This window comes from Camellia sinensis, chromosome 10, assembly GCF_055761805.1.
Source record: "Camellia sinensis isolate YWXY chromosome 10, ASM5576180v1, whole genome shotgun sequence".
In the NCBI taxonomy this organism is placed as follows: domain Eukaryota; kingdom Viridiplantae; phylum Streptophyta; class Magnoliopsida; order Ericales; family Theaceae; genus Camellia; species Camellia sinensis.
The window spans coordinates 62633696-62640724 of NC_138970.1; positions in this window are offsets into that span (position 1 = coordinate 62633696).

Consider the following 7029-nt stretch of genomic DNA (forward strand, 5'->3'; position numbering starts at 1 on the left):
TTATTAGGGACCTTAAAAAAAATTTCCCTAAAAATATCTACATTAAAAAAATATATATTTTGATTTGATTGGACACTTCAGTTCTATAGCTGTTTGTTGGGATATAATAAAATAAAATAAATAAATTTATTAATAAAATTATCAATTATAGAATAATATCATCCAATTTGGTAGCTCCCAAATATTATATCAACACAAATTTATTGCATAAAATACATAATCAACTTCTTATCCTGGGGAATTTCCTATGATCATTTTCCTATTCTTATCTTATTAAACATGGCCAAGAGAATTGTCAAATTTATTAGCACTCAACTATTTTTTAACTTTTGAGAATCTTTTATTATTAAGGAGCGACATTGGATTGATAATTTAGGGATTTAATAGCCACACTTGATGCGGTAAAATTTTATTTTATGTTAAGAATACTCTTTTATTCATGTTATTCATTTTCGCTATTCGTCGTAACCCTAAAACATAGCATTAACATGGTTGGGCTCCCCCTGCAAAAGTACAATGTGTTGGGATATATCTCCTTATTGGAGTATGGGACCCAATGGTTTATTAAAAGAGTTTATTTTGATTTGGTATTAATTATAATATATTTAATATATTATATTTAATTTGTGGAGACCCATTCCAATTTGGTAACAACTAGGGTTTTGATAAAACAAACCCAAGTGTTAACAATATGTATATAAATATTGTTTTGTCTCTTCTTCGTAGATCTAGCGGCAGCAGAATAATTTTTGGTCAGTGAGATAATGCTTGAGTTGATCAATCAACTTGGTGGCATTTAAGTTTGGTGGAGTGATTTGTTCAAGCTTCAAAAATTACTCCGTGATTTGGGTTATTATTTTGGGTCTTATACAACTTTGTTTCGAAGATTTTGGTTCATCTATTTTGGTGAGGTCTTTCTTCTTGGTTTATTTGTGGTTATTTGGAATTCACCTAAGGGTGGTTTTGTGAGACCATTCGTGTTTCATTTGTAATCGTTTGGAAACTTATTTGGTTGAGAGTGGAATCGGATTTCGATCCCGTGGACGTACCATACATTGAGGGAACCACGTAAAATTCTCGTGTTGCTTTTAATTTAATTTTTCCGCATTATTTTTTATTCCCATTGATTGATTTACTTGTGGGGAATCACATATTTTTCCTAACAACTGGTATCAGAGCTTACGGTTTATTTGGGTTTATTTATTTGTGTAAATCAATGGAGGAGAATATGGGTCGTATGTTTAGCTTCAATGGAAGTAATTGGGTAACTTGGAAAACTAAAATGGAGGACCTATTATTTTGTAAAGATTTGTATGGGCCTATTGAGGGTGATAGTGGCAAACCCGGGGCTATGAAAGATGATGAATGGAATAGGTTTAATTGAAAAGTCGTTGGTGTTATCCGTCAATGGATTGATGACAGTGTGTTTCATCATGTTGCCACTGAAACTTCGGCACATGGTTTATGAAAAAAATTAGAGAGACTTTATGACAGAAAATCAGCCACAAATAAAGCCTTTCTGTTTCGTAAGTTGATTAATTTAAAATATAAAGATGGCAGCCCCATTCCAGAACATTTGAATGAAATAAAGAGTATTGTTAACTAATTTGCTTCTATAAAAATTATTTTTGATGATGAGTTGTAAGCTTTGATGCTACTTAGCTCTTTGCCCGAAAGTTAGGAGACTTTGGTTGTGACCGTTAGTAATTCGGCGCCCGATGGAGTTGTCACAATGGGCCAAGTCACTAGTAGCCTGTTGAATGAAGAAACTAGAAGAAAATCAGCTGGTTCCTTTCATTCAGAAGCATTTGTTGTGAGAGGCCGAAACAAAACAAGGGGGAGAAGTAAGACTCTTCATGGTCGTGATCAAAGCTGTGATAAATCAAAATATGGTGTTTTTTCAAAGAAAGACATTGAGTGCTATTATTGCCATGAGAAAGAGCACATGAAGTGAGAATGCCGAAAACTCAAGAACAAGGAGAAAATGTGTGACAAAAGTGTGGATAAGAAGCAAGAAGTCACAACGGCAGTTACTACCGATGATCTCATGGTCGTTTGTGAAGATGATTGTATCAATTTTGTGGGTCAAGAGAGCAATTGGGTAATTGATTCCGGTGCTTCTTTTCATGTGACTTCTCGAGTTGATTTCTTTACTACCTACACCAAAGGAGATTATGGTTCTGTTCGAATGGGTAATGAAGGTTTGTCCAAGATAATCGGCATGGGTGATGTTTGCTTGGAAACAAATTTGAGTTGCGAGTTATTGCTTAAAGATGTGAGGCATGTTCCCGACATTCGCCTCAATTTGATCTCTACTGGGAAACTAGATGATGAAGGTTTCAACAACAAATTTGGTGATGGAATATGGAAGCTCACAAAGGGTTCTTTAGTGGTGGTTAAGTGCAAGAAGACTCATACACTTTATTCAATGCAAAGAAAAATTTGTAAAGGTGTTGTCAATGCACTTCAAGATGATACTTCTACCGAATTGTGGCACAAGCGGCTTGGCCATATGAGTGAAAAGGGGCTACAAGTTTTGTTCAAAACAGAGCTTCTACATGGTTTGAAAGGTATACATCTTAAAACTTGTGTTCATTGTTTGGCGGGTAAACAACATAGAGTTTCTTTTTCGAAAAATATTACTTCTAGAAAAGAAAATGTTTTGGAGTTGATTCATTCGGATGTTTGTGGTCCTTTGAAAGTTAGAACACATAGTGGTGCACTTTATTTTGTTACTTTCATTGATGATTATTCAAGGAAAGTTTGGACTTTTTTACTAAAAACTAAAGATCAAGTTCTAGAAGTATTTAAGCATTTTCAGGCCATGGTTGAAAGAGAAACATGGCAGAAATTGAAGTGCATCCGATCAGACAATAGTAGTGAATACATTGGGCCATTTGATGAGTATTGTCACAGCCAAGGTATTTGGCACCAAAAGACAGTTAAGAAGACTCCTCAACAAAATGGCATTGCCGAGAGGATGAACCGCATCATTGTAGAAAGAACAAGGTGTTTTCTTTCATAAGCTAAATTGCCAAGATCTTTTTGAGGTGAGGCAATGAAGACAATGGTTGATGTGATCAATTTGTTTCCTTCCTATCCTTTGAATAGTGATGTTACAGAAAGAGTTTGGACCGGCAAAGATGTGTCTTATGAGCACTTGAGAGTGTTTGGTTGCCGAGCTTTTGTTTACATTCCAAAGGATGAGAGGTCCAAGCTTGATAGTAAGTCAAGACAATGCATTTTTCTTGGCTATGGGCGTGATGAATTCGGGTATAGATTGTGGGATCCGGTCAACAAGAAAGTCATTCGAAGCCGTGATGTTGTGTTTTTTGAAGACCAAACAATTGAAGACTTTGGCAAAGGTGATCAACTGGAGCAAAAAAGTAGTGATCTCATTGATATGGATCCAGCTCCTTTATCTTCAGTTGATGATGAAAATGGGGGAGATGTGTAGCCACCTATTGAAGATGTGGAGGATGATGCTAATCCTAATGAAGTTGAGCCAGAAATTGAGGAAGAGCATCCAACTCAAGAAGCGCCACCACAACTTGAGTTGAGGAAATCTACAAGGGACCGACAACCTTCAAGAAAGTATCCTCTCAATGAATTTGTGTTGATTTCCGATCAAGGGGAGCCCAAGAGCTACCAAGAAGCAATTGAGTATGCAAAGAAAGGTGAAAAGGTGATTGGAAAAAGGCCATGAACGAGGAAATGAATTCCTTGTTTGAAAACCAGGCTTATGATTTAGTGAAGTTACCTAAAGGGAGGAAAATTCTGAAAAATAAGTGGGTCTTCAACTTGAAGAATGATGGCAAGAATCTGAGATACAAGGCACGTCTTGTTGTGAAAGGCCTTGGGCAAAAGAAAGGCATTGACTTTGATGAGATTTTCTCGCCGGTTGTGAAGATGTCTTCTATTCGGGTTGTACTTGGCATAGCTGTAAGTATGAACCTTGAAGTTGAGCAACTTGATGTAAAGACTGCATTTCTTCATGGTGATCTTGAAGAAGAAATTTACATGGAGCAACCGGAAGGTTTTGTAGAGAAAGGGAAAGAGAAATTTGTTTGCAAATTGAAGAAAAGTTTGTATGGCATCAAGCAAGCCCCGTGGCAATGGTACAAAAAAATTTGACTCTTTCATGATGAATAATGGTTTTTCTAAAACCACTTCGGACCATTGTGTGTTTGTGAAAAATTTCTCGGATGGTAAATTTATTATTCTTTTGCTTTATGTTGATGACATGTTAATTGTGGGTCAAGATTTTACCATGATAAACAGGTTGAAATTAGAGTTGAGCAAGTCTTTTACTATGAAAGACTTGGGACCGGCAAAGCAAATACTTGGTATGAAAATTGTTCGTGATCGTAAAGAGGGGCTGATTTGGTTGTCTCAAGAAAGCTACATTGAGAAAGTTCTTGAGAGGTTCAACATGGATAAAGCAAAGCCAGTTGGTTGTCCACTTGCAGGTCACTTCAAGCTTAGTTCGAATCAATGTCCTACAAGTGAGAAAGACAAGGAAGAGATGCTAAAAATTCCTTATGCTTTAGCAGTGGTTCTTTGATGTACGCCATGGTTTGTACAAGGCCGGATATTGCTCACGCCGTTGGTGTAGTGAGTCGTTTTCTCTCTAATCCGGGTAAAGAACATTGGGCAGCGGTAAAATGGATTTTAAGGTATCTTCGAGGGACTTCGAAGGTGTGTTTGTGTTTTGGGGATGATAAGCCGATGCTTGATGGGTTCACGGATTCTGACATGGCCAATGATGTTGATTCTAGGAAATCTACTTCGGGGTATTTGATGACTTTTGCAGGGGGAGCTGTGGCATGGCAATCTAAATTACAAAAATGTGTTGCTTTCTCAACTACCGAAGTTGAATTTATTGCCATTACAGAAGCTTGCAAAGAAGATTTATGGTTGAAGAAATTTTTGCAAGAGTTGGGTTTAAAGCAAGAAAAGTATATGCTTTATTGTGATAGTCAAAGTGCTATTCACTTGAGTAAAAATTCTACTTTTCATTCGAGATCGAAACACATTGATGTGTGATACCATTGGATTCGTGATGTGTTAGATTCGAAATTGTTGCAACTCGAAAAGGTTCACACAGATAATAATATTTCGGATATGTTGATTAAGACTTTGTCGAGGGACAAACATTTCAAGTATCGAACTTTGGTGGGTATGGTTGATCTCTCCACCTAAGTCGAGAGAGAGAATTGTTGTGATATATCTTCTTATTGGAGTATGGGACCCAATGGTTTATTAAAAGAGTTTATTTTGATTTGGTATTAATTATAATATATTTAATATATTATATTTAATTTGTGGAGACCCATTCTAATTTGGTAACAACTAGGGTTTTAATAAAACAAACCCAAGTGTTAACAATATATATATAAATATTGTTTTGTCTCTTTTCCGTAGATCTAGCGGCAACAGAATAATTTTTGGTCAGTGAGATAATGCTTGAGTTGATCAATCTACTTGGTGGCATTTAAGTTTGGTGGAGTGATTTGTTCAAGCTTCAAAAATTACTCCGTTCGTGGCTGGTTTGAATTCGGCTGATTTGGGTTATTAGTTTGGGTCTTCTACAACTTTGTTTCGAAGATTTTGGTTCATCTATTTTGGTGAGGTATTTCCTCTTTGTTTATTTGTGGTTATTTGAAATTCACCTAAGGGTAGTTTTGTGAGACCATTCGTGTCTCGTTTGTAATCATTTGGAAATTTATTTGGTTGATAGTGGAATCGGATTTCGATCCTTTGGACGTACCATACATTGAAGGAACCACGTAAAATTCTCGTGTTGCTTTTAATTTAATTTGTCCGCATTAATTTTTATTTCCATTGATTAATTTACTTATAGAAAATCACATATTTTCCCTACCACTATGGATATAGAACAATCAGGAATGAGAGGGATTTTCAACACAACCACCGTTGCTTTTGAGTATGGCATGCATATTTTAGTCTTTACGATGGCATGGTTGCATGCTAGTGCTTCCAACGCAACTGATGTTTCTATGGACGAAGCATCAGTAGAAGCCTGCTCGTGTATCCTCTCTTCTCAACCTGTTGTCATCCTCTCGCCGAACTTGCCTTTTAGGGCTATCATATGGACACCGGCATTCTGTTTTATAACCTGCTGGTAAGGTTGGGCCAAGTTAGATTTCCACCCTTGTTAGGGCACGAAAGCCTTTGTTATCAGAGTTGAGTGATCAATACTATCTTCCACCACTTACATCATTTCTAAGGTTTAAAAGCTAAAGCGAGATAGAAAATATTATTCTGTAATCATAGAAAGTTAACCTCTCGCTCAATCTTAACCTAACTAACTAATCCCACTAAAATCTTTCCTTCAACCTTAAAAAAAATAAAATAAAAAGGATAAATTATGTATCAATGGTAAGCTTTATGAATATTAATAATTCAAATCACAAGATTTTCAATTATTTGTAATTATTTTTTTAAATGCACTAAATTGTAATTCCCCCTTAGAAAATGACCTTTTTTTATTTTATTTTATATATATATATATATATATATATATATTTTTCAATAGATTTTAGTGGGGGTCAAATTGTACAAAAGCCCAATATCAGGAAAAATTTCCTATAAAATTAGAAAAATAACCCATTAGATAACATTGATATTTATAGTTTTCTATTTATATTTATAAAAAAATTAAAAATTATAAAACAAAAATTAATTTGATCTCCATTTTCATTTCTAAAAATACAGTTTATAAATTTTTTTAAATTCTAATAAACAAAACTAAGAAGTCATTTTTACATGTTTTGAAAACAATTTTTTATTCCTTCCTCGTTCACCTACTGCCTCTGGCCAACACCCATCGTGCTGCCGATCACCACTTCCACTACCACCGCTGACCTCTACAGTAGGCAAGCCCCCACACCTTCAGCCACCATTCTTAACCGTCGGCCACTACCTCCCAAAAGTCCCCACCTTTGACCACCACTCCAGCCAACAATCTCCAGCTGCCGCATTTCACTTGTTTCAAAACAAAACTTT